We start from the raw sequence: 27,283 nt of genomic DNA, 5'->3' as shown, positions 1-27,283 counted from the left end.
TTCATATTTTTCTTTTTACAGCCTTTTTACAATCCCATATTATGCATATAATGTAGGGTGACCTGAGAAGCAAGGAGCATACAACCTGGCTGAACAGGTAAAGTGGATGGAGAGGCTCATTAGTTAGGAAGAACAAAGGTGGGGTAACCTCAGAGTTGATTTGAATTAGAGGATCAATAATGTCATCAAAGACTCTGTGTCTTTCAATTGGTCGGCTCGGCATTTCCTATATCAGCTTCATCCCTGAATAGCTTCCCTCAATGGCGGAAAGAAATTGATACATCAGGTCTAGTTTTCGCATCCAAAACCACATTGTGAAAAGCAATAATGTATGTGAATGCATGTTTCTCTCCATCCTCACCAATGCCAGGTTTTGTTTTGTTTTTTAAGTTTATTTATTTATTTTGAGAGAGAGAGAAAGCGCGAGTTGGGGAGAGGCAGACAGGGAAAGAGAGAGAATTCCAAGCAGGCTCCGAGCTGTCAGTGCAGAGCCCAATGCAGGGCTCAAACCCATGAACCCTGAGATCATGACCTCAGCCAAAATCAAACGCTTGACCGAATGAGCCACCCAAGTGCCCCTTGAGGTTTTACCATTGGAATCACAAAGCATACTTTTACTGCATATTGTGGATCAGAACTCTTGAACTGTTTGCTAGCTTAGAAGTCAGAGATTAGCATGAAAGAAATTAAGCTGATGTGTGGTTGGATGAGGGTTTTGATAATGGAGGTGAGGAAGTTAGACCAAAGGTCTAAGCTTGAGATGTTCTGTCAATATGAGTTGAGAGTAGCAGGGAGATCCTACTTATGTTAATGTGGGATGGTCTCCTAAACAGGAGAGGCAAGAAGTCTCAGATGAAAAAAAAAATTCTCCTTTCTCTGCTGGCTGATGCTTAAAGCATGACAATAAGAGATTTGGTCCTTCATCATGTATTTGATTTTTTTATAGTGTTGATGCATTTTAGAAAAGCAGCATGTTGTATCATTGTGAATCAAGGATGGTATGTTTGGACAAATAAATTATCAGACCACAAAGAGAGGCAAATGATACCCTGAGGACAACCGGGGAAGTGAAGATGGGTGGAGAAGGTGGGGGGTGAGAAGAAGTGGCCCACCAGGGAAGGAAAGGTTTTTCCTCACAACTACCTTTCTCCTATTTTTGCCTAAAGCTACAGCTGTGAAGTCTGTGAAGTCTTGAAGACAGACTTATTAGTCAGTTCTATCCAAGCAGAAGTGTCATTCAAGATGGTAACTGAGAGAGGGTGACAAGGGCTGTGTGCTGGAGAGACTGAGAGGAAGGAACCTCAGCACCCTCTCATTGCACTCAAAAAAAAAAAAAAAAATACCCCCTCAGGGGAAATCCCATGTTAGTTACACACACACACACACACACACACACACACACACACACACACACGTGAATTTAGGACCCTAAATCAGTGTACTTGGGTAATAATGTTAGTAATAAGAAAGACTAAAATTGTAGCTGAGGGATCCTACTTCAGGGAGGACAGAAGGCAGTAAAGGCCCACAGGCCCACAATCAAACCAGATAGATTTCACTTTTCTAGTATGCACTGGGTGTGGTCCTGCCCCAAGGCAGTGAAACGGACTCAAGTACCTACCTGTGAGCATAGGCTCAATGCTTTCCTCTATGAAGCAGGCATGTTTGGAGAATTAATAAGATGGTATCTGTAAGGAATTTGAAATGTTAAGAGAGGCCAAAAACAACCTCCTTACTCTGTTATTATCACTCTGTGAATCACTCAACAGAATTATAAATCAATCCTGCTATGGTGAGATTCTAGAAACTCAACCACAACAAGAACTGAAACCCTGGACTTGACTTTGGCTAACTGAAGTTAATCTTTCATGATAGCTCTTTCCCATTTTTCCAGAGAGTCTGTCAAAAGTTATTGTTTCACCAAAGACACAGCTTCACAATCTCTGCTCATCCTACCACAACTGGCCTCCAAAGCAGAAGAGACTTGGGCACAGACAGAGAAAACCCCTCTGTCTTGCAGAAGAGGGAAACTTCTGACTGTAACTAATCACAACATGGCAGCAAGTGGCTGGATGCACCAAGAAAATTACAGGTAAGCACATGGGGCATGGAAGGTCAACTAGTGAACACGCTTGGCAGACACAATTTTGCAATCAGCTCAAAAAATGCAGCTCTCCTTTTCAACTACGAATTTCTGAGACTCCCACTTCTGGTCCTCACCTGGTGGGACTGCGAGATAGTTAGTTCCACACTTCTTAATCTCGCTCTCCATTCCCCTTTAAAAAATGGAAGTTCTCGTGATAATTAAGTATATTAAACTAATTATACGCTGTATTTGGTCAAAAGGTGAGAATTCAATGTGCATTCACTCATGCATACATGTTTTTCTTCATTCAGTCACACATTCTTGTGCCACTGTTTTATGCCAGACTCTGAATTAGATGTTCGGAATGCAGAAAATGTGTAAAATCCTACCCTCACGATGTTCACAGTCTAACAAGAAAAACACCTATGTAATTAGATAAATACAATGTGGAATGGTCATGGCAATGATACAGGTATGTCAGGATGTTACAGGAAGATAAAAGAAGGGCCTTCAGGTCAGCCTGCGGCTATGGGGCATATATGTATGTGTGTATGTGTGTGTGTGCATGTGGTGGGGCTGGCAGTGTGGAGAGGGGCAATTCCAAGAAGGCTTCTAGACCTAGCAATTCTTTCATTGTGCTAGGGAAAATGAATCAGAGTTTTAGCCAATTAGAGGGGAGTCTGACAAAAATACAAGGCTGAGAAGCTGTGTGTGCAAAGTAGTTTCAGGACCCTGCAAGTGGTTCCAAATGACTAGAACATTCAATGCATGTGGAATAGATCAGGAGATGAAAGCAAAGAAGAAAGTAAAGAACATAAGGTTTTTTGCACACAAATGCTAAGTAGCTTGGATTTTTATCATGACTGTGACAAGGAGCCAGGGAAAGGTTTTCAATCATTCAGATATCATTCTGTTGACACAAAGACAAGTTGGAAATTGTTGCCACCGGAGGCAGTAACCAGTTAGGAGGCTACAGTGTTATTCTAGATTGAGAAATATACTCAATTTAGAGCCATTGCAGTGGGATTGGAAGGGAGAAGGAAGATTTGAGAAGTATACAGAAAATTATAGGGGTGCCTGGGTGGCTCAGTCGGTTGAGCATCCAACTTTGGTTCAGGTCATGATCTCGCCGCTCATGAGTTCAAGCCCTGCATCAGACTCTGTGCTGATAGCTCAGAGCCTGGAGCCTGCTTCTGATTCTGTGTCTCCCTCTCTCTCTGCTCATCCCCCACTCTCTCTCTCTCAAAAATAAATAAAAATTTAAAAAAAAGAAAATTATATAGAAAGACAATTATTGGCCAATTTTCCTGTTGGAAAGGGAATCTATCATATCTATCTATCTATCATATATCTACTTGGGACAACAGATTTACAGTGTTGCCTTTATTTGAGATGATAAAGATGACAAAGGGATGAAAGAATAAGGTGGAAATGAGGAGTCTGTGGATGCATGAGACACATGAGATTTAAGGAGATTTCTGTACTGGAGATGCCTCTCTGGTGATCATCAATATCAAAGGCATGGGTATGGGTATGGATATGCATAAGGCAACTTAAAGAAAATAGAGTGGGCAGAGAAACTAAGAAGGAAACCATAAAGGATATCAAAATTTAGTACATAAGCAGAGACAAAAAAATATATGATGAACATTAACAGGTAAAGTCAGAGAGGAAGGTGGAAAACCAGAATAGAAAAGTACTCTCAGAAGCCAAGAGAGTTGTTTTGCAGAGGGAGTGGTTCACAATGCCCATGTTGCCAAAGGGTCAAATAAGATCTCGAAAGTATGAGTTGAGATGCCAACTTGAGTTCCTACTAGATATTGGTGGAGGGATAAAGGGAATAAGTTGTAGGTCCCTCCAAGAAGCTCCTTAATCTTGTCTCTACATAGTTGTTGTACATACATACCTTACTGTCCATAAACACTCAGCTATAATGCTAAAGAGAACTAGTTAGGAACTGCAAAAGGACTTTTTATGAGTATTTCAATATTGCTCTATTGGCCGATGAATATTTGGTAGGATATAGAAGACCACTTTTAACATTGCCCACAATGATCCCCACCTTCTCATCCTCATGACTTTGTATAATCCTGTCTCCTTGAGTGGCTAAAATAGACGCCAATCTTCTACATAATAGAATGCAACAGAGATGACAGGATGTTGCTTCTGAGACTAGGTAACAAAAAGACTGTGGCTTCCATCTTGGGGCTCTCTCTCTCTTGGTCTCCCCAGCCCACACCCCTGCCCATTTCTCTGGACCTCTTACTTTCTGGGGAAAGCAAGCTTTCATGTTATGAAGAACCCTGTAGATAAAGCTGCTGGCAAGGAAATGATATATCTAGGCAACCAGGCATTGAGGACCTGAGGCCTTCAACAGCCACATGACTGAACTCAGGAATGGATCTGAAGGCTGTCAGCGGTCGTGTGAATGAACTTGGTACTGGATCCTTCCCACTGTGAGCCTTGAGATGACTGCAGCTCCATTCAACACCTTCACTGGAACTTTGTGAGAGACCCTGAACCAGAGGCACCCCTGCTAAACTACATCCAGACTCCTGATGCACAGAAACTATGAGACACAAAGTGTGTATTGTTTTAAGCCACTAAGCTTTGCCATGACTTGTTACACAGCAATAAGTAACTAATACATAGGATAAACATCAGGTACTCATGTTCATCAAAATTAATTTCTCTGTCTTAAAATATGCCTTCAACTCTAACCTCAACCATGAGTGACATTATTGTAATACCAGGATTTTTAAAGGGAATTTGCCTCATAATTTTTAAGTGATACAAAGTAGCCACTCTCCTACTTAACCAAAAATCAACAACAATTACAGAGTTTTTAGAATTTCTTAACATTATGGTCACACATGCACTCAATTCATAATGGAAGATTAGAGATGCAAGAGAGGTCATCTCAGTGCATTCGTTCCCTGCCAGCCAGGAGCAGAACTGTGCCATTATCTCCCTGGTTTCCTAGTGATTAATTCATCACATCTGTCTTTCCTTTCCCATACGTTCCTCAGCTGGCATCTTGTGCTTTCTGTTTACTAGACTCAGAAATGCCATGTCTCCTAATCCTCCAATCCTCGTGTATAATCCTGTGCTCAACTCAAATGTTTCTTGATTGTATTGGATGTTATCACATCCTATTGACTGCCGGAGTTTGCTGTTATCTCCAGAGAGTGTTCATCCTTTTGTAATTAACAGCTTATTTGATTCAATGGTAACCGAGGTCAGGCTGTGTATATTTTACCATTCTGAGTTTGCAGGGGTATTTGCCCTCCCCTTTGATATCTTTATTTTAATTACTTCTGAGATTTGTGTCTGTATCCGTAGGATGTGAAGTGTGAGTTATTTTAAATATTCCTCTTCTTTTTAATATAGTTTGTGAATACCTCACTCACTTATGAAAGACACTGTGTCAGGTTTATCAAGCATTTGGTTCCCTTACTTTTATTTATTTATTTATTTATTTATTTATTTATTTATTTATTTATTTATTTATTATTGGCTCAGCTCCCTTTTCCTTCAACCTTAAAACTAATTTCTAGTTTGCATATTTTGATGCAGACATCATAAAGGGCTAGTTGAATCTCTCCCAGGTGGAAGTTAAAATAAATATCTGGAGATAAAAAACAAGCAAAATTTTATGTGCAGTATACGTCTTGCTCTTACGTTTTCTAAAACACAAAATGAAAGATAAATAAATCTGATTGGCTTTCAGAATGTTTACCTAAACTTTCTGTAACTACCCAAAGACTCTTGTAGGCCAGCGAACATGAAAATCTTCCTTTCAGATACAAATGATGAAGGTTGTTTGAAATTTTAAAAAGAGAGAAAGAAAAAAAAAAAGCTCCACGTCACCTACTCCTATTAGTACCAGTCATTTAGTTTAAGAAAATATCCTTTGTTAAAGGCTTGCAATAAAGGCTCGATGCAAAATCTGTAACATGGGAATATTTGCAGCATTCAAAGCATAATATAAAGATCTTTGTTTTTTCCTGAGGATAGCAAGACTAAATATGCGTCCAGTTTCTTGCAGTAAGTAGAACAATATTTTGCCTGCAATTAACATGGCTTTTGAATTTGGTGAGGGCTAACCTGGTTATTCAAAGATGGGCACACAGATTGGCAAATGGGCATATTTAATTTTATAATCAATTCATGTAATCATTCATCAATTCCTCGATCATTAAGCAGGACTTCAAAACTGTCTGGGGCATAGGTATTTAAAAGTGGTGATGGGGAAAACCAAGCAGATAGCCAGAAAGAAAGAACCACGTCTAAATTTCAAAGGCCAGAGAAGGCCATGCTCATGATTCAGGTGGTCAAGCAAGTGATGAAAAGTTGGCTACATAGTCCCAAAGGCTGATGAGGATACAGCTTGCTGACTTAGTTTCCCCAAACTGAGATGAGGACAGTGTGACGAAATGTGCATGGATTCATTTTTGTTTAATAATGTTCTGGGCAGCCATGGAATTCTATGAGAGCCATCCAATGGACCCATCCTTCTAGAACATCAACTAGACGATAGCAGACACATTTTTAATATTCAAATGATCCCAAAAGTAATAGAAGTGAACTGTAGTTCCTATTCCCATTAGTCACTTGGATGTTGCTAACTTTTTAAAGTAGCCAAATTACATGCAAAACCAACTAAAATGTCTCCATAATTACATGGTATGGTACTGCAGAATCAAAACAATGGAACAAACCAGAAAGTCCAGAAACAGACCAAGGTTTTTCAAGGGAATTTAGTACATGATAAAGGAAACATCTCCAATCAAAGAAGAGATGAAATACTTTTAAAAATGATTTTGGAAAAAAGTTGTGTAGAATCATGAATCTCTGTGGAATATTGTCAGATGTTACGTTAAATGGGGGAAATCTCATGTCCACCCTCAAAGGACTTGGAATTTCAGAGGATTTAAGAGGAAAAATCTTTGAGAGCAGCTAGCTCAAGTCTTCCCTTTATAGACTAGATAACAGAGAAAAAGCGGCTTGCCCAAGGTAATACAGTGGCACTGAAAGATCTAGAATCTAACTCTAGATTCTCATTGCTGGATGAGTGGATTCCAAGCCTGGTGGGCTCTTCTTTGCACCACACCATTTTCAACAGCCCCATATAGATACCAGGAACTTCGAGGTCCTCTGACTTAAGTTACACAAAAAGCAAACAGAAAATATCTAGATTAGCATTTCCCAAAAAGTGTTCCTTGAAGTATCAGTCTGGCAAGACATTTTACTAAAACAAAACAGAAACCAAGGAAACAAAACAAGACTTTCATAGGCAAATAAATGCTACGTTCCTTTCCTAAAGGGTCAGCGCACAACAAAACTTTCAGAAGTCCTGCAATAACAAAGCCTGTTTAACTTTATTTAATGCAGCATTTCCAAAGAACCTATTTTCCATGTAACATCTGTTAACATGGCAGAACAGAACACTTCAAGACACTGCTCTAGGTTCAGGCTGAAGAAAAGTCATTGCCCAAAGGAAACAGTCAAAGAAAGAAAGTAGGGGGATTAAGATCCTGTTCTTCCCAAACTCCTTGGGTAAGTGCTTCAAATTCTCCATTTTGCTTTGTAGTTTCAGACCTATAATTAGGTACGTTCCTGTGCCTCTTCTGGCAGCGGGCTGTTGAGTCACGGATGTCTGCCACCTGCAGTCTGGGACGTGCCCAGCTTCTGAACGGAGCCTGCAAACGATGGGGAGTGTGTCGGCAACCGCAGCCCTCCAGATATGGGATGTGGAGTTAGTCACGTTGACATTGATCTCACTGAGTCATAGGTTGCTCCATTCCTTTGCTATTTTGCCTAAAGTCACTAGAGGCTTTTTACCTCCATTTGGAGTCTGGTATGAATTTTAGCCAGTATTCCAGATCACATGTTCAGGTACCTCTTTTCCCAGGGCTATAAACTTACACCAGTATTGTTTTCACATTCCTGAACTTCCTGCCAAGTGGTGGCTGTGGTCTGAACACGAAGGAATAATAATTATTGCCACCTCTACCTAGTTCTAAACATTTTCATCACCCCTAAAGGACACCCCATACCCATTAAGAAGTGGCTCCCCATTCTCCCACCCATCCGGCCCCTGGCAACCACCAGCCTGCCTTCTGTTTCTCTGGATTTTGGACATTTCCTATGAATGGAACTACATAACACATGACTTTTTGCGTCTTGCTTCTTTTATTTAGCGTAATGTGTTAAGGTTCACCCATGTTGTAGAATATATCATTTTTTTTATGGCTAAATTACATTCCATTGAATGGCTATACCACATTTTGTTTAGCCATTCATCAACTGATGAACATTTGGGTTGTTTCCACATTTTGTCTACTGTGAATAATGATTCTATGAATATTTGTGTGTAGGTTTTTGTTTGAATACCTGCTTTCAATTCATTTGGGTACATACCTAGAAGTGAATTTCTGGGTGATACAATAACCCCATGTTTAACTTTTTGAGGAACTGCTATGCCATTTTCTACACAGGCTACACCATTTTACATTCCCAACAGCATGAGTGTTCCAATTTCTCCATACCCTCACCAGCACATGTTGTTTTCTGTGTTTCTTTTTGTAAAAATTATTATTATAGCCATGTTACTGGGTAAGTGGTATGTTATTGTGGTTTTAATTTGCATTTCCCTAATGATTAATGAGATTGAGCATCCTTTCAAGTGAATGTATATCTTTTTTGGAGAAATATTTATTCAAAGTCTTTGCTCATTTTTTAATTGGGTTGCTTGCCTTTTGTTGTTGAGATTTAAGAATTTTATATAATCTGGATACTAAATCCTTATCAAAGATATGATTTGTAAGAATTGTACCCAATTATTTCATTTTGTCTTTCCACATTCTTGATAGTATCCTTTGATGCACAGTTTTTTAATTTGATGAGGTTCAATCTATCTGTTTTCTCTTTTGTTGTTTCCACTTTTGGTGTCCTATCTAAGAATCCATTGCCAAACCCAAGGTTGTGAAGGTTTACTCCTATGTTTTATTCTGAGAGGTGCATAGTTTTAGCTCTTACATTTAGCCAAGTCTTTGATTCATTTTTAGTTATTTTTTTTTTGGTGAGGAGAAGAGCAGATTCTTCTTTCTTCTTTTTTTCTCTTCTTCTTCTTCTTTCTTCTTTTTTCTTTCTTCTTCCTTCTTTCTTCTTCATCTTCTCCATCTCCTTCTCTCTCTCTCTCTCTCTTTTATTGCATGTGGATATCCAGTTGTCCCAGCACCCTTTGTTGAAGAGAAAATTCTTTCCCTATTGAATAGTTCTGGCACTCCTGTGGAAAATTACTTTTTGGATTCAGGTTTGTTTCTGTACTCTTAATTTTATTACATTAATATACATGTCTTTTCTTATACCCCTGCAACTCTGTTTGGATTACTGTAGCTTTGTAGTAAGTTTTCAAACTGGGAAGTGTGAGTACTCCATCTTTCTGTCTCCATTTTGGCTGTTTGAAATCCTCTGCAATTCCATATGAATTTTAGGATCAACATTTCCACTTATGTACAACATTTGATAGGGATTGCATTGACTTTGTAGATTGCTTTGGGTAACAGTATTTCAATAATAACGCCTTTGTTTTTAGGTTTATTTATTTATTTTGAGAGAGAGAGAGAGAGAGAGTGTACACGTGCACAAGCAGGGGAGGGGCAGAGGGAGAGGAAGACAATCCCAAACAGGCTCTGCACTGTCAGCACAGAGCCCAATGTGGGGCTCAAACCCATGAACCATGGGATCATGATCTGAGCCAAAACTAACAGTCAGACGCTTAACCCACTGAGCCACCCCGGCACCTCAATAATAGTGTCTTTCAGTTCATGAACATGGGGGGTCTTTTCATTTATTTATATCTTCTTTAATTTCTTTCACCAATATTTTAGTAGTTTCAGTATACAAGTCTTACACCTTCTTTATTAAATCTATCCCTAAGGATTTTTTTCTTTTCGATGTTATTGGAAATGAAACTATTTCCTTAATTGTTCATTGCTTGTGTTTAGAAATATCACTAATTTTGGCCTTTAATCTTATATTCTACAACTTTGCTGAATTCATTTATTATATCTAATAGCTTTTTGTGGCTTCTTAAGGATATATATAATATCACATCATCTGTAAATATAAATAATTTTACTTTCTTGTTTTCCAATTTGGATGCTTTATATTTCTTTTATTACCTAATTTCTTGGCCATAACTTCCAGTACAACATTGGATAGAAATAATAAAAATAGTCCTCCTTATCCTATTTCTCATCTCTTAAGGGGAAGCCGTATCTCACCATTGAGCATGTTAGCTGTAGGCTTCTCCCAACTACTCTTGACCATGTTGAGGAAGTTCCTTTCTATTTACAATTTGTTGATTTTTTAAATCATGAAATGGTGTTCACTTTTGTCAAATGCTGTTTTCTGCATCAATTGATGTCATCAGGGTATTGCTATCATCATACAATAAGTTAGAATGTTTCTTTCTCTTCTATTTTTTGGAAGAGTTTAAAAAGGGTTGTTCTTAATTATTCTTTAAATGTTTGGTAGAATTCACCAGTGATGCCACCTGGGCTTTTCTTTGCTGGCAGATTTTTGATAACTGATTCAATCTCCTTACTTGTTACTGATCTAATCAGATATTCTATTTCTTCATGATTGAATCTTAGTAGGTCGTATGTTTCTAGGAATTTATCCATTTCTTCTACGTTATCCACCTCACCAAAGAAGACAGACAGATGACAAATATGGAGGAAACTTAAATGCCAATTACTAATTGAAAGAAACAATCCGAAAAGGCTATATCCTATATGATTCCAGCTATATGATATTCTGGAAAAGACAAAACTATAAAAAGATAATTGACCACAATGGGTTATAGTGAAGAGTAGTCAGAGCACAGAGGATTCCAGGGCAGGAAAACTATTCTGTATTTTACTATAATGGTGTATATTTGTCAAAACTCATAGAATATACAACAAGGGTGAACCTTAATATAAACTATAAACCTTGGGTGATGATAATATGTCAATGTAAGTTCATTGATTATAAAAATGTACCACTCTGGGACAGAATATTAATAGTGGAAGAGGCTGTGTTTATGGGGAGTCAGAGGACTTATGGGAACTTTCTGTATTTCCTGCCTAATTTTGCTTTACTGTGAAGCTAAAATTTCTCTGAAAATAAGACTTACTTTCAGAACCACCTCTGCTCTCTCTTACTACATTGCAGCAGCATCTTTCTCCACTCATTTCCCTTGGTTGTTGTGGTTATAACTAGATTTCAGAGTTCTGCAAAAGTTGATTCTGACAGTTTTTGCTGGCTTATTAGCTGCTTCTGTGGAAGCACGGAAATCTGGAGTTCTGTACTTCACCACTTTTGGTGAACTACAATGGCCTTTTAGTTTGAGTGAAGTAGGGAGCCACTGATAGTTTTGATCAGAGGAGTGATTTGATCTGACATTTTAAAAGGTCCATTCAAGCTTCTATGTCAAGGCCAGAGAATATGAGGACATGGGTAGACATAGGAAGACCAGTTAGGAGGATATTACATAATCCAGGAAAGAGCTGCTGATAGCTTGCAGGGGACTGAACTGTCTATATAAATGTGTAGAAATAGCCTAAAGGTTTGAATGTGAGGTATGAAAGAAAGGGAGATGTCAAGGAGGACTTCTAGTCTACTTTGTCTTTATCATATGCTAGATTTTTTTTTCTTTTTTAGGTAGAATATGGTGCATTGAAAAGTGTGTATAAGCTTTGGAATCAGGGACATCTGAATACATTCTTGTTATATCTCACCAGTAATATTATCTATCCAAGTCCCAGTGACCTCATCCAACATGGTATAAGGGCACCAAGCTATCAAATGTTTATCATCAAGATAACAATGTGACGCATCTAACTTTGCGCCTACATTACAGTAAGAAATGAGTAAGAGCGAAATTCTTTTTACTTCTCACCCATTTTTAAACTTGTTAATGATGGGCCCATTTTGGAGGTTCTTTGTAATTAAATCAAACATCCATTCAGGTTTTGGACATCCAATTCTGTGAGATTTCCTAAAGCTGAAATTGAAATTTTTAGTTTGCTCTCTTCAAAAGAATATAGTTAGAGAGAAACCAAGAATCCACTTCCCAGAGGTGAAGTAGGTATCAGGGTATAACTCCTAGAATTACAGCCTATTATAATTTTGAATGATCTCATTTCATTCTTTCTAACATGAGACAGCCTTTCAGGGAATCACATTGTAGATAACTCCCTCCCTCATTTTGTCACCAAAAGGACCTTGGGAAAATATTCGTATTTTTCTAGATCTTTTCCAATCATTGATATGAATAGAACAATTTTGCAAACTCATTGCCACAATGATTACAAAGATCTGACTGATGGAGAGACATAAAAAGATAGAGAAAAAACACATTTGTTCCATTAATGTAAGTCAAAGACACGAGGACATACCTAAATAAACATGCTACATTGATGGGGACACTACAGCACCCTCAATGAAAGAAGATGCTGTCAATATCCCACAGAGCTGTACCACTACCCTAGATTGACATAAAGATTCCAATTTGTTCTTCAAGGAGCTCCTGTTCACCATTCACCCAGGCAGTCTTAATCTCTTCTGCACCTTTCCAGTTGCTTTGGATATTTCAGGCATGTGTCTTTTTACTAACCAGGTGCAAGCAAGTAACAGGTAAAACCACAGGAAATTCCTAAATGTTTCCTGGGAGACTGACTGGATCAGGGCTCATTTTTCCAAGCATTCCAGCACTCTGGCCAGCTTCAGGCCTACCTTAACCTAAGCTCTATGCCTGTATGTCCCCAACCCAGACAGACTAACTAAATTATAATAATCCTCCTGGGAGTTGTTTACCAGGTACAACACATAGAAAGTTCACTGTGCTTTCTTTCTTAATTTTTCTCACAGCTTCCCCATGACATGTCTTCCACCAACATACACAGATAAGGACAAGAAATGCAGCCACAGGGCCATGCCTGAGGTTGGATTTGTTCCACGGGACTTCTCTCTGCAGCTGTCACAGCGTGGGGTTATCTCTGGTGTGTGTAGGAGATGTGCTCTCTGGGTGGGGAGGTCACCTGCTCTGTAGGTGGGAGACAGACAGCCCAGGAGCTGAAAAGGCATGTAAGAATTTTGCCCACAGGAGAAGCACAGAGGTACCTGGAAATTGATGGGATTAAAGTAAGACCTGAAAAGGCAAAGGGAGGAACATCTTCTAGCCCCCAGGGAAAATAAGAACTACTTAGCATGTGCTGCAGCATCCCTGGAAGGGATTTTTAATCAACAACAGTTCTCATTTAGTCCAAGAGGGAGCCAATGAATAGACTAATACTACTGACTGACATTATGGCCCATTCGTCTGTTTAAGTTGTTTGAAATTTTCAGCTGCCAGCAAAGGATTAATATTGATTTTCATGCTGTCTTCGTTAAATACCTGCTATAGAGTACCACTCTCTTCTTCTCCTTGCCAACTCTTCCCCCAGTTATCACTAGCATTAAAATGAAACCTACCTATTATTAAATCAATCATGCCTGGCAAAACTATTCAAAAAGAAGGGAACATCCATCATCTTTACCATCAACATGAAGCCTGTATTTTTTTTTTTCTTTTTGTTGGTCAACCTGTAATTGCTGGAACAATTAAAATTTCCTTACAGAACTAATGTAAGAAACTGAAAGTGAAATATGTCTGTGGAAGGACAGTGAATGCAAGAGGAGGCAAATTCTAACATTTTGATAGATGCATGAGTATGTATTTACCTTGAGCTGCTACCAGCTCAAACTATGAGGCTAGACTGATATGTTTGGCTTTAGAAGACCCGGCATTGAAAATCTGGGCTCCACGAATGGCATGTGTGAGCTTCTACATAGCGTTGGTGAGCATATGACCCCTTTTTGCCCACAGTCTGTGTTTTTGCTGTTCCACTTTCAATTTGCCCAAAGATATCAGCCTTGATTTTTCTCATCTTTGCATCTCTCCACAACTCTAGGCACAGTGTTCTGCCTGAATACTCCCAATCTTGCGCTCCTGGTAAACTCCTGCTCACCCTCTGAGACAATCCCTCAATTCCTCTACAAAGCAATCCCAAACGAACCTGGGTCAACCGAAGACCCCTTGAAGGTGACCTCACCATCCCATGTTCAAACCTATAGCATAGTCCTCATCATGTGGGATCACCCTCTAAAAGGCTATGAACACACTGAAGGCAGGAGTGGTCCCTCTTTTGAGGACTGAAACTCAGCAAGAGACTGTTGAAAAACCAGACAGAGTAGAAGCATGATGAATATTTACTGATTGAATGAATGGGCTTAGAAGTGTATGATTCCCACGTGGTTTTCTTATGTCAAATATGCATTTTCTGAGTGTATTTAAAAGGCAGTAGAGCAAAATGGCTACTAAGACTTTAGACTGTAAAATCAGACTTCCCTGTTTTGAAATCAAGGTCACTTACTAGACGTAACTTTGGGAAAATGCTAAACAACAGCTACAGTGTTATTCAACTGTACCTCAACCTCTTCATTTGTAAACTGAAGTGAGTAATAGTCCTCAGTAGGGTAGATGTGTGGATTAAATAAGAAAATCCAAGCAGAGACTTTAGCATAATGTCTGATGCATGTAGTGAACACCCAGCAGTCATTCCCAGTGGGAAGCTTTGCAGTAACTTTGCAGCATGTTTTAGGAAATTCACCCTTCATATGGCCGTAGAACTTACCTGGCCAATATCCTAAATAAGATCATGCGTTACATGGGATAATTAGCACAAATTGATTCCTTAAAGCAACAAAAGGGACTCATTTAGGAAGTTCCTTTTGACCATTATTTATTGACTACTTATTACATACCTACTATACATAACTCTGTGTATTCAGAGGTGAATGGCCCATGGCCCCAGCCCTAAGGGAACACACAGTTTCTAAAGAGATTATTGCACCGCTACATTGAGTGGTTTAGAAAGTTAGGAGATTGGGATATAGGTTACTTGATATCTTCTCTCTTTTATAGATGAGCCCAGGCAATGTTTATAGTAAGAATTTGCATCTTGTGGGCCATATACTTCAACACCACTAAGTAAATACAGGAGCACTAACTTAAAGCATTCTAATGACCATTGAAATGACCCATAACAAATAAAATAGAGATTAACCATTGTGATCTCTACATCATAAGGATGGTTATAAAGAATGGCATGAACACAAGTGTTCCCTGTCACTATGTCAGTACCAAAATACATGGCATGCTTTCCTAAGAATATAGATACAGAGAACCCAAGGATGTTCTAAGAAGGCTTTACTACCTATGATAAATTAATGATTTAACTCAATATGAATGGAGTTTAATCTGTATTTTTTAAATAGTTAATATTTCAAATAATAACTAAAATGTAACATGTTTTTCCTCTTACTTCCCCTGCCTTGGGCTCTGTTCCTGGTGGCGCTGTGACAATGGCTTGAAGGTACATGGGTCTAGGGCAGGCCTGTTTTACCCGGTCCTCTGCTAGAAGTCATCATGAATGAGGGTAAAGAGAAAACAAAGGCCTCAGGAATGTAGTGGCACCCTTCTACACTACAGACAGAAAGAGAATGTACCTACGAACAAGCTAAGCAAAACTCTGTCTCATAACCCATTTACCATTAACTTTTTATGCTCAAATGAAAGACGTGTTCAGGTGTACATGTTAAAAACAATCAGAAGTTTGAAAACTTTTAATCCCCGATTGTATGTAGAAAGACAATTCTTATGTCTTATAGGAAGAATTATGTGTTAGAATTCCTATCTAACACACATCAGTATGTTTTAGCTAACGATGAAGACAACGTTTTATATTGATTTGAAGTACAAACTGAAAGCACGCAGATTTTAGTCTAGTGCAATGGATTGAAATCTGAAAGGAGACCAACCAGCTTAACAGGACTTGGCCTCTGTCAGGTATCAGCATCCAAGCCTCATATATATCCCCAGTTTCCTGGTATCTTCTTGGTTGGCAACCTCCATACTCTCCTTTTTTTCACCCTAGTACTTATTGGAAACTGTTGGCTTTTAGGTCTACCTAAAGTTTTTTGTTGTTTAAAAAAAAAAAAAAAAACAAACTTAGGAAGCAGCTGCCTAGGGATAGGACAAATGGAAGGTACTCCAAAAGTTACCTCCAATAAGTCGTAAGCAGGTATGTCCTCCCTGATGCTCCTAAAGGTAAATTTCTCATCTGTCATCATATGACAGTCGCTACTCTTATGACTGTTACTTTTATTCCCAAATAGGAGGATTAACTATTGTCAGAACAGATATAGAAGTTAGAATTAATTCACTCTGTGTTTCCTCCATTTATAAAAAAAAAAAAAAAGAAAAGAAAAAGAAAAAGAAAAAGAAAGTCATTGAACATTGACAATTCAAATGTAACTATGGTGGCCAGAGAGAAGAAACAACAGATGCTTAACCGCAAGGAGCTTACAAATGAAGGATGATAACTGTCGCAAACAATTACACTGTACAGCTCTGTGGGATAAACTGATACCAAAATCATAAGCATAATAATAATAACTCATTTAATTTCTGAAACAAACCATTGTTGAAACTATTATTTTCCCCATTTAACAGACAAGGACATCGAGGCTCAGAAAGGTTAGGTGACTTATTTAAATTGTGAAAACACAGCAGTACAACTGGGTTTTCGATCCACGCTCCAGCTTGTAAACTGTCTTGTATTCTGTTTGTTTAGGGGTCATTTCCTGCTTAGGTAGTCAAAGGAATCATCATGGAAAGGAGAGGTATAAATTGGTCCTTAAGAGATGGGCTGCATCTTTTTCTTTCTCCACGTTTATTGGGATATAACTGACATATTGTATAGGTTGAAGATGTACAAGATGATAATCTGGCATGTAAGTATATTTAGTTAACACATCTATCACCTCACATAGTTAACTGTGCATGTGGTGGGGGGGAGTACATTTAAAATCTACTTTCTTAGCAATGTTCAGGTATACAATACAATATTACTATTGTCATCAGTATGCTAAGTGAAATAAGTCAGAGAAAGACAAATACTATATGATCTCACTTATACTTGGAATCTTAAAATGTTGAACGCAGAGAAACAGAGAGTAGATCGGTGTTTCCCAGAGGCTGAGTGTTACATCTTCATGATTTCTAAGAAGATGAAATAGTATGGGCAAAATGCTCAGAAGTGAGTACATCTACCTAGTGCTCTAGGAAAAGTGAGTTTTCCTGTTTGGCTGGTATATAAGGTCCATGTAGAAGGTAGCAGAAATATAATATCAAAAACTTAGCTTGGATTCAGATATAATAGGATTTGAAAAACTAACAAGCCAGATTATTTTCTTTAGCAGTAAGACACTATTACATTTATTTTCTTCCTCTCTATTGTCCCAAAGGCATTCTTTCTGACTTAAGAATTCATGTGTAAAGAAGAGGATAAAATGGGTGAGTAAAACACTGTGTGAAAGAGTGTATAATCCCACCACTGATAAAGCCCACCACTAGCTCCAATAATTGATTTGCAACTCCAAGTTCTTAAAATGACTTGCTTAGCAGATTACAGCTACTTTCGTATTTACTTTTTATTTTCCTTCCAATTGCTATAGTTACCAATCATCCAAATGAAGTGATGAAGTTTCATTCCAAATTTAGCAAGTACGAGAGTAAGTAAATAAATTAATTGAGGATAAATACAGAGGCAATTATAAAGAATGTTAGGCTTAATTTGAAATATTTACATATCAGTTTTTAAACAATCACTTCAATATCTATTTAAATGTTATTAATTCCTTCTGAAACATCTTGAATATCCTGAATAAAAATTGGAAAGTATTATTATGTCTGTTGAAGACCTTAGGTATTATAGGGTTCAACATTCAGGATCTTTTTGCAGTGGCTACTAGCTTAGGGTATTAGCTTATGTCCTATCTATATTAGCTGAGATATAGAAAGTCTAATTGCATAGTCACTATGGTAGGCCATGGTTGACAATGACTATACAGCCATGGCATTTTCCCCTACATCTCCATTTTTAACTACTTACATTAAACTACATAATTGCATATATCCCAATTTCTCCCACATAATTCCAATAGAGGTCAAACAAACACTAGTTTTAAAGTTGCTTTCTTTGTTTATAGGGCAGGAAATGGCATTATTGAGGTAAACTGGAGAAGAAGGAAAACCTTCCCAGCTTTCATCATTACTTTGGAGGCAGGAGTAAAAAGGGAAAGAAGTGATAACTCTACCATTACACAGAAATAAATGCAGTAGACAGTTACCTACAGAGTACTGGCTGAGGGACTCTGACCTCCAAATATCTCCCTGACCACGTACTGAAATGTCCACAATTACAAGTTCTCCTTCGGGGTCTCTAGGAATCCTTTGCATCTTTACTGTTTGGAGCATTATATTTACAGGAAGATACAATGAATAATTAAAATGCCAAAAGAGGACATTTCATCTAAAAAATATACTACCATTCATTGTCATTCATGAGAGAGCAAGAAACCAAAAGAATGACACTCAGAAGGGAGGCATCCTGATGGTCAGGAAGAAGGTAGTTTGAGGAAAGCATAAGCACTGTACCAGTGTGTGTGTGTGTGTGTGTGTGTGTGTGTGTGTGTGTGTGTGTGTGTGTGTTGGAGTAGACAGAACACAAAATGAGTAGCGCTTTCAATGAAGCCTAGTGTACTAGTGTAGGTCTACCAAGAAGCACATGTCAGGATGCAATTAGATGAGCAGGAGACTTAATAGTAAAGAAAATAAGAGAAGATGAGGAAAGGGAACAAGAGGAAGCAGAGAAAGCCTCCAGCCAGACCATGATGTAGGTTTGACACCTGTGGAAGGAGAGACTGAAGAAAGGGAGATCTTATAGGAAGAATTATGGACTGTAACGGGTGTTCCAAGAGAGATTAGGCCAGGCCAAGTGGGAAGCCCTTGTGCCAAAGTCGCTATATCAGGAGTTCTACCTGTCACGGGAATAGACCACCTTATTATCCTTTCTGTGATCAGGCATTGGCTGGGAGCAGCCTGTTAGAGGTGTGGCTTTGGTGCCTGGTTGGTCCAGAGGGGTAGCAGCTAGGACCCATTAGTCACTTATGTTCTCTGATCTGAGCGGCACATCTTCATGGCCACCACAAGTAGCAATTTTGAACATTAGCATTTTGTATATTTGTTTTGACCCTCAGAATTATTACAATGTTGACTACAACCAGAAAGCAGTGTATGATATCTATTAATCATTTCCATTTCATAAGACATTTATTTAGTTTCTATGTTATATATAATTAAATCTTTTTATGACATAAAAATAAGTTACATGTGTAATGTTATTTTTTAATTCTAACCACTTGTTTTCAGGAGCATCACAAAATCCAAGGGGTAACAACTGTTCTCAACATATTCATAATTCCACACATTCCTGGGGAAGCAAATCCCCCATCACTAACAGTGACTTCCACAGCAGTGATTCTCAGTCCTTATGGCAGAGATACTCCTTGGTATTACATCATTATTTCCAAGTTGGCACGTGGTGGGAGACTTTGAACTCTAGTATCCATCACATCATCACCAAACCTAATGTAAGAGTTGCCAGTTCTACGGCGGTTGTGCCTGCAATTTTAAGAAACTTCCAATGTTTGTGCTCATCTGTGCTGAGGATCACTGCTTTAGGGAAGGGGTTCTCAAGTTTGAATCTGCATAAAAATGGGAGAGGAGGAGGCTTGTTAAAAACAGATCTGTTTCAGCAGGTGTGGGGGATGTCCTATTAATGAGCATTTTGAGTGAGCATCACTAGGTGATTCTATGATTTCAGATGGGCCACAGAAACATATTTCCAGAAACATTAAATCAGGGCCATAATCGGCTATCCCTAAACTATAATGAGTCAAAAGTCATCTGGACTCAATGGAGCCATGTAGCAGGAAAGGGGGTGGGGTGGGAAGGCAGGGGGCGGAGTGAGGGCACATTAGATGGAGAAATAGAAAGATGGTAAGACATAAGGAATAGGGAAAACCCAATGGTGGAGAAGTATATTTGATCTATATAGCTATATCCATCAATCTATTTATATATCTTATCATCAACTTCATTAGAAAACCTATTTCAGTTCACAGAACTAAAATGCTGCATCAAAAAAACAGTCTTTATTATTTTGCAGCTTAGTGTTCTGTTTTCATCTTGATTATAATTATGAAATATACACATATACATACATGTATGTATACATGTATACATAATACATACACATATATGTATTATATCATTATATATACAGTTTGTGTGCATGTGCACACACACACTGTTTTCTTAGGTCTTCTTAGCTTTTTTTTTTTTTTAAGTTTATTTATTTTGAGAGAGACAGAGATAGCATGAGTGGGGGAGGAGCAGAAAGAGAAGGAGAGAGAGAATCCCCAGCAGGCTCCGTGCTGCTAGCACAGAGCCCCATGTGGGGCTTGAGCCCACGAAGCCACAAGATCACGACCTGAGCTGGAATCAAGAGTCAGACGCTTGCTTAACTGACTGAGCTACCCAGGCACCCCAGCTTTATTTTTGACACAAAAGAATGGTGCTTATCTTGCACATATATCACATATTATAAAATATTATATTTGTACTCTTTCTCTCTTTTTTTAGGAGTACTCATTTGTACTCTTTCTCTCTTTTTTTAGGAGAGGGAGGGAGAAGGAGGGGAGAGGGAGACAGGGAGGGAGGGAGGGGGGAAGAGAGAGAGAGAGAGAGAGAGAGAGAGAGAGAGAATCTTGAGCAGGCTCCTCACTCAGAACAGAGCCAGATGCAAGGCTTGATCCCATGATTCTGGGATCATGACCTGAGCTGAAGCCAAGAGTCCACCGCCTAACCAACTGAGCCACAGGTGCCCCCATACTCTATACTTATAAAGTAAAAGGCAAGAGCCATGATTACTGTGCAGTTATCTGCACAATGACAATATTAACATAAATACAGCCTTTTCCTTATTTTACAGTTTTCAAACTATATATCAAATATGAATGCCTGATGAAAAGGTGAGGCTAGCAAGTAGATGGTGACAAACCATTTCACGAGGTGGGGCAAACACTTATTTTTATTACTTAGTGTTTCTGTTATTTCCAAGCACCTTTTTGAATATTGATACAGAAAATAATGCCATCTATATGCTGCATGGTGAAAGTATTATGTTTCTGTAGCCCTTGGCTTGCATCCCTGTTGTCATCACCGAGCTGATATTATTGTGACATTTTGACACTGTACTGTGACACAGTGACCTGGTGCCTCCAGCATCCTAGAAGGACAAGCTGACGAGGGCACATAGTGCATTAGGAAGCAGTGAAGCAGTTCATTACTGCTACAGAGAGAAAGTCTGCTCTGGAGACAAGAATTCTTATCTAAGGCACAAGACACTCTCAATTCTCTTTCCTGCTCTGTTACTAGATTACTATGAGATCTGTGACAAACAATTTTAATTCGTTGGTGACTCAGTTTTCCTGTCTGTACAATGAAAATGACCCAAACATATATGATGTTTTTCTTAATCCTAAGAGAGTGATTATGTTTGCAGCCCATTCTTGGTAAACAGAAATTTTGGAAAATTAAATGAGGACAGGTAAGTGACTTCAGTACTGCCATAGATTAAGAAGAACAATTTACTGCCCTGACTTGCTCTCATCTGGGCCCTGTCTCCCATGACAGTGCAGCCATGAAATGCCTCTTTGGTCTTTGCTTAACATTAAAATTTGCACCTTACACTTAATAGTAGGAAGTTGTACCTCCCTCTTTGTGGCATTATACATCCCACTGTGCTCAAAATTCCATCCAACAGACATTCTCTGATAATACGTAGCCTCCTTCACTGTCCCGAAACGATGAACAGTTGGTGCTGACACAAAGGGCTTGTCTTGGAGATCATGTAAGAAGCTGGAAGACTTGCCTTCCGGATTCGTGGCTTTTCTCAAGTGCCTATTGCTTCGGCTCATGACCTACTTTGCAGACTTGCTTCCGGGCTCGAAGCCCATGCCTTCCCATGTCATCTGTGAGCGGGTGCATCTTGGAGCCCACAGTTCCTTAAGAAGCAAATGCTTTCAGTAAGATAAAGCCCAGTCACTAATAAAATATCCATCTATTTTACAGCGAGTAGCAGAGCTGAATCTCAGACAGTCTGTTCCCCAGAATTTCAGAGACAGGGTAATGAGCCATGGGGGGTGGGGTTGGGGGGTAACCACAGCAGAAATTCTGTAATCAAGCCACAAGGGGGCAGGGAAACATGCTCACTGCCATGGTAGCCCCGACCTGGTGTAAGCTGTATCTTCACAGCCTTGTTTTCTTAGCTATCCTAAGAGCATACAAATAAGTAGAGTCACAGAAGAAAGGAAAGATGGGATTCAATACCAGGGAAAGTCATTAAAGTTAAAGAATGGGATAAGCCTCACAACTATTTCCAAAGCTTAGCTATTTCCTGTCCAAAGCCAAGCTCCCTTTACTTTGTAAAATATGAATAAAATAAAGGCAAAAGCATGCTTATTCCCTTGGTGCCCTGTATTAGGCAAGTCCTGCTAACAGCAGAGTTTGATGAGATGAATTGCTAGATGCCTCATAACCCTTTTCTCTTTAACGTACAAACAGTATCTGGTTATTTTTAAAGGGGTTCTGGTACATGCTTCTTATGCTCAAAACTCACTACTTCCAACCACACCAGCAAAAACAAGAACAGCAGGAAAAACAAACAACAACAACAACCCCAACTGGATTCTTGCAGGAAAACATTGCAGAGCCCAGCTGTCACTGATGAAGGAGTAACACTCATTAAGGGAAAGCCTGACTCTTGACTTTTTTTTTTATTATTTTTTTTTCAGTGTCTATTTATTTTTGAGAGAGACAGACAGACAGACAGACAGACAGACAGACACAGAATCCAAAGCAGGCTCCAGGCTCTGAGCTGTGAGCACAGAGTCCGATGTGGGGCTCAAACTCACGAACCACGAGATCATGATCTCAGCCGAAGTCAGATGTTTAACCAACTGAGCCACCTAGGCGCCCCACTGACTTTTTATATCCAGAATAACTAGGATATGTCACGATGTAAGATACACCGGTCATGAAAAAAAAGTTCATTATTTATGAAAAATTCAAGAGGACAGATTCCGCTCCATTGGTAACAATTTATACATTCCAGGATAAAATTGTGTCCGTTTATTTTTTAATGTATTTATTTTTTATATTTATTTTTCTTTTTAATTATACTAAATATAATAAACACTCATTAATCATTGCCCAGAATAAACAGATATTAACAACTTGCTAGCTCTATTGCCCTGGTGTGCTATATCTTATCTTTTTTTTTTTTCTTTTTTTCTTAGGAAACAATATATTACAGCTACAGCTAAAAACCTTTACCTGCTTCCTTTTTTCCTCTCTCTCCCCTCCCAAAGGAAATCATTCCCTGGCTTTGTGAGTATCCTTCCTATTCAAGGCAATGCCTGTACATTCACACAGCAAAAGTATGGAAACACCCTAACTGTCCCTGGACAGCAGAATGGATAAATAGATTGGTTTGTTCATGAAATATAATACTATTTAGTAGTTAAATAATGGATAAATCTAAAAAACAGTACTACTAAATAGGAAAAAAGCAGGCCGCAAAAGGATACAAAAAGTATACCATTCATGCAAATTTTAAAAGCATATATCAATAACATAAATCATTTATGAATACCTATAAATGTAGCAATAATACAACAAATATGAATGTGTTTATTTTTCAGTGTAATGTGTAATATTCTTTTATTTGATGTATGTGCTTTGCAAAGATGTTATGTACTATCTAGAGGCCAAGGGCAGGCTGCCCCAAGATGGGCTACTTTGGTGTGAATATTATTTTGAGTTAAAAGCAATCAAACCCCAGAAGACTCAGGAAAAGCTCTTTATCTCCCCCTCAACTGCTTGCTTGTACTGGGAAGAGAGCTGTTAATGGAGATTCTTCTTTACCTAAAAAACTTATCCTCATAATAGGGCAACCTTTGCTCTCCAAACATCTCCTCTCACCTTTCTGATATTGGCCGCCTTCCTTTTGTATCCTCAGACACTGATCCCTCTCCTTAGCTTATATAAGCATCATGTTGCCTCATTGTCTTTGCAATTTCCATGTCTGTGTGGATTCCCCATAAATAGGCTATTAAATTTGATTTTCTCCTGTTAATCTGTTTCATGTCAATTTGATTCTTAGCCCAGCTAGAAGGGCCTTGAAGGGCAGAGTAAGTTCTTCCTCCCCAACCACTGCTATAGACTGAAAGCTTGTGTCTTCCCAAAATTCCTATGTTGAAGCCCGACTCCCCAGTGTGAAGACATTTGAAGGTGAAGCCTCTGAGAGGTGATTATTCAGAGCACTCATGAATGGGATTTAGCGTCCTTATAAAAGAGGCAGAAATTCCTCACCCCTTCTAAGGATATGGCAAAAATATGACAATCTGTGAACCAGAAAGTGGGCCCTCACCACACATGGAAGGTATTAGCACCTTGCTCTTGGATCTTCATCCTCCAAAACTGTGCGAAACAAATTTTCATTGTTTATAAGCCACTCAGTCTATGGTATTTTGTTATAACCTGGATAGCCTAAGACATGTACTCTGACAGGCACTGTGGAGGACAAAACGTGTGTGATTTAGGATGTCTACCCTCTAACTTGGGCAATAAGATTAAGTAGAAAGTGACAACATGTGGGTTTAAATCATCTCCTGGTGAGGTGATTTCAACCAATCTCAGCAAGCAATGTGGTATTCAGTAACTACTGCTGATTATTGTTACCCCATGTACTAGATAAGAAAACTGAGGCTTAACTAAGTTAAGGAATATATCCCAATCAGTGTGCAAAGATTGGATTTACCTGATTTATATGACACCAGAGCTGCTTCTTTAACTACATCTTATTGTACTCATTGTACCTATTTGTTAATTATTGTGAGGAAAGAGGGTTTCCGCTTTTAAAAAATGGACTAAATCTTTCAGGACTAAAGGCAGTGCTGTAGGGAGAAAAAACAGATCAGTGGTTGCCAAGGCTTGGAGTGGGGGGTGACTATAAAGGAGTTCAAGAGATTTGAGGGGTAATGTAAACGTTCTTTATCTCAACTGCTGTTTCATTTGTCAAAACTCACAGAATTGTAGTCCAAAAGGGTTTGATTTTACTCAATCCAAATCACACTCGGATAAACTTGATGTGAAAGGAGAACAGGAAAAATGAATCTCCAACGAACAAACATTTCCAAAGGCTCACAGATAGACACCTGTTCTGGGCACAGAGGCACTTTTATCTTTCTCACCGTTGGCAATTTCAGGGAGGAGTCCTAGGTCGGTGCCCACGAAGTCAAAAATCTAGCTTGTTTTCCATTGCGGCTTCTGTTTGAAAAACCAAAAAAGCTGGGCCCGCTTAAGACCTTTCCTTTTGTTGAAGGTGGAAAGAGGTCATCGGAGAAGCCATGCAGTGGTTATCCAGGGAACCCTGCCTGTTGAGCGGGCCTCAGGTGTTCAGACGGTTACCGCTGCGAGGAGGGGGACACCCCGCGCCCCCAGGAGCCATGGCGCACCTGAGCTGCCCTCTCCCAGGTCCGCCTCGCCGTGTGGTCCCTGCAGATCATATGCATAGCATATGCATCTTGTGGGAGGAAGGAAGGAAGCCTCTCTAATCTACAGCCTGAATATCACGGAGTACAGCCCTTGAATCCCGGCACTTTGTATCCTCTGATGATTACTGGGACAGAGGCAGAAAGACAATGCGGGAAGCAATTTAATCAAGGCAGGCGGAGTGATCGGCCACAGAATAAAGCCATCCTCTGTAGAGCCCCGGATTTTTGGTCTTCCTCCCTGAAAGCTGCCTTCCTTTGTAATGCTGGTGGAGGAGTCGCTGCTGCTTTGAGTCAGTTGTAGAACCCAGCGGGAGAAGATATTAACAAGCTTAAAAGGTATTACCTGCCTCACCGTACCAGGAGACTTGTGCGACTGTCGGGGCTCCACGTATTTCTTGTACTTTCCTGGGGGAATTAGTTAAAATTGTCAAGGTGGAAAGTATTTGATTTAGATTAATCTCACTTTGCCAGGCTGGAGAGCCTCATTACTCTGATTGGCTGACCTAGCCATGCCGCCCTCCTTTCTTGACGAACTGGGAAGAAGCTTCTGGGTCATAGCTCTTGATGGATAAGTAAAATAGGTTATTATCACCCTTTCATGAAACCCACAAAAAGCAGAGAAAGAACTGGAGAGCCAAGTCAATGGAAGGGGTGGTGAACCTTCAACATTTCACCGGTCTTTGGCAGGTCCAGAAACGCCAAGAAGAAATACACAGTTAACCACGGCCGCCTTGTGCATTCATTCATCCAGGACTCTGAGCCGTGACCAGGGGATGTGTTAGGCCCAGCTAAAATCAGCTGGGGGAAAAAAGCATCCATTAAAGATTTCAAAAGGCTCCATTTGTTTCAAAGAGGAAAACAACCACAGCCACGAAAACTTCTCTTAATTGATTCTAAATGAGAGTTTGCTGTTCTAGGCTTTATGAACTGTCTCTACACTAAAGCAGGAGGGATGCCCTTTTCAGAGAAGGCAAATTACTGGAGATAAAACCTTAAACTGTGCTTCTCAAACTCGAGCATACAATCCCATCTTCTGCAGACTTGTTAAAATGCAGATCTGGAGTCTGTAGGTGGAAATTCTGCATTTCTAACAAGCTCCCAGGTGATGCAGCTGGCCTAAGGAACACACTGTTCCTTGGTTTAGTAAGAGGCTAAGAGAGATAGAAATGAAAAACGATTCTCAAACTGCAGGGACCGGGCCATGCAAATTATTCAAGTTATTCACTGGACCACAGACATTCGCTGTCAGTTTGTTTTGAGATTTTTGTTAAAACCTGGTATTGAGTTTCTCTCCCTTTCCCTTACCTGATCATCTATCCACAGCTACTAGGCTGCACCGCACAGAGCCAAGAACACAAAAGAATCCCGGACCGTCACAGACTCCTTACCCTCTTTGAGATATCTGTGTTTTATTTCCTTGTCCTGAGGATAAATTCACAATGACATCACCTTTCTCAGTGCATATGCACATGTATGCAATCCTTGCTCCTTTCCCCTCCCAGATCAGAAAAAGCTGTTCTCCAGATCTTCTAAATTCTTGAAATTTCTCCCTCAGCAGAAAGATGGTGTTTGTTGTTG

The sequence above is a fragment of the Panthera tigris genome, chromosome D4, assembly GCF_018350195.1.
Source record: "Panthera tigris isolate Pti1 chromosome D4, P.tigris_Pti1_mat1.1, whole genome shotgun sequence".
NCBI lineage: Eukaryota > Metazoa > Chordata > Mammalia > Carnivora > Felidae > Panthera > Panthera tigris.
Note: the sequence above shows the minus strand (reverse complement) of the source record.